General features: G+C 43.6%; 1 long non-coding RNA gene across 1 annotated transcript in view; it reads left to right on the forward strand.

Moving 5' to 3' along the window:
* The first annotated feature begins 876 nt into the window (after window positions 1–876).
* Window positions 877–2,343, forward strand: part of LOC107182401 — a 10,960-nt gene continuing 9,493 nt past the window's right edge. Inside the window, exon 1 of the long non-coding RNA XR_001513119.1 lies at window positions 877–940. This is a non-coding gene — a long non-coding RNA (uncharacterized LOC107182401). The remainder of the gene's footprint in view (window positions 941–2,343) is intronic.

Consider the following 2,343-nt stretch of genomic DNA (forward strand, 5'->3'; position numbering starts at 1 on the left):
TAGAAAAAGTTATGGAAAAACACTTTCTAAATGAAATATGGATCAGACATAATGTAGACATGGTAAATGCCTCCTCTCTCCCCATCTCTTCGGTTTGTCTCAGGGTGATATGGTCGCATGAAGCCTGGGAAAGGTCATGAGAGGCTGCAACTTGCTCCTTGGGTCATGAATCCTCCACATACTTGCTGTGTGGTCTCAGGAAAGTTACTTCACTTCTCTGAGCCTCCATGCCCTCATCTATAAACTGAGGAGACTGGATTGAATGACCTTTTCATTTCTTTCCAGGTCTAAAATTCTGTGATTCTTTCTTCCACATCTTGTTTGTTTGCCTTTCCTCTGTTCCTATTTAAATCAGGAAATGGGGAGACAAAGGCAGAGAGAGTGAGAAAGAGAGCAAAATGGAGACATTTAATAAACATCAACCAGCACCAAGCTATAAAGACTTAATAGACATAATCCTAATAATAAACATAGGAAACACATAGTATTATTGTCACCTTTTAACAGGTGTGGACTCAAAGGTTAAAATTTGTCTAAGGTTACACAATTAGTATGTGGTTAGGATGATCATTCAAACTCAAGTCTAGGGGATATGGGAAAGCATGTTTTGTTCTACATGTATTTTCCCACCATGCTGCACCATTGATCAGAATGGGTAGAAATATAGGGGGATAAAATGGAATTGGAGGCAGGGGTGGGGTGGGAGGAGAAGAGATGTGAGCTGCTGTAGGGTCAGAGGAGAGGTGTGTGACGTAGATGAATAATGGGACTGATGCCTGGACACAGTCCCTAACCCTGTTCTCACCCACTACTCCAGAGGCTGCAACATGTTCCCCATGGGCTCCTTCAGTGATGGGATTTATGTGGAGACTGTAGAGAAAGCATGTCAAACTTGAGGCCCACAATGAGTATTTTTGCGGCCCAGTCAATATAATAGTACGTATGAAACATTTTAATAAAAATTTTGTAACTTAATTTTTGAAGTATCCTGTTATGAATAATTATTAATAGTGAACTACAATGTTCGCTAATGACTGATTACTATAATCGTGATGCATTCATTTCCCTTATGCGCCTTACACACTCATTTATTTCAGCCCTTTGTATTCAGCATGTCTCTATAGAAATAAACCTATGTATCTATGAAAATTGAAGCTTTTGTTTTTGTGCGGCCACATAAACTTAAACCTTGTTTATTTGGCCCATGTTAGCCTTTGAGTTTGACATGCTTGCTGTAGAGCTCCAGAATGCCCTATTGGTACCTTTGCTATCCTCTCTGGAAACAGTTCAGGGACATAGCAAGGGAGGCAGACCAACTAGGCTAGTGGGGAAGGAGCAAAGACAAGTGTTTATTTCTCTACTCCTCTCTGTAACAGGTCTCTGAAATTTAAATCATAAGAGCTATTCCAAAAAGGTAAACCTTATGTTATAAGGTTTTAAATCCACCCCAATAATCAGGTGCACATTGCACGTTTGTCATTTCATTCTATGGTCTTCCATGTGTTCAGATTCCCCGTGTGTCTGGATTCCCTGGGTTTGAGTGGATTGCGCCTTGACTGGGGTATTCCTAACATGGCTGTGGTTAGGAAGTAGCAACGGTGAATCAGGACTTGGCGCTCATCCCTCTGAGTCAACAAGGAGCTGATTTCCCAGTAGGTCATGGGACACGTGTTGCAGGTGGAGTCATTTAAATAAGTAGTAAACCTGACCATAAACTCTCAAGGCACCTTCTTTCTGAGCAAGAAGGTTAATTCCAATGGGTTTTCTTTGCCCCAGTTTGGGTCATTATATTTTTAATTATCTCTCAATTATCCTATAGTCTCCACAAGGCACACCATCACCCACTTTCTGTCTTTAACTGGAATGCATCAGTGTGTCGTGCAGCCCTGCCACTAGGAAAAAAATCTCTGGGTGCTCTCCACACATGACCTTACACTCTTCTCCACCCCAGCCTGCAATTACCTTTTCACCTGAAGGTGCTCACTTGACTCCTCAATAAAGAAAGGGTTTGGTCTTCTTCATGAACCCACATGTGCCTTATGCTGGGTCCCAAAGGGTGGAAGGCTGCATCTCTGATCCAACGTGCCTCCCCTGCTGGGATCCAGGCTTGAGCCAAGGTGGTCCCGGCATTGGCTTGTAGGGCCGGAAGTGGATCACTGCCCTTGGAATCCCATTCGTGCTTCAGTTCAGGCCTTCCTGCTCTTCATGTCTCTCTTTGAAATGCAGCAACCCCGGAACAGGGAAGACCCCTGCTGCCTGTCGGTAGGACTACTTGAGGCAGATATGGGCCCCTGGGGGTAAGGAGGTGATAGCTGAAGATCAGGCATTCTGGGGAGGAAAGAG

This window comes from Myotis davidii, unplaced genomic scaffold, assembly GCF_000327345.1.
Source record: "Myotis davidii unplaced genomic scaffold, ASM32734v1 scaffold816, whole genome shotgun sequence".
Taxonomy (NCBI): domain Eukaryota; kingdom Metazoa; phylum Chordata; class Mammalia; order Chiroptera; family Vespertilionidae; genus Myotis; species Myotis davidii.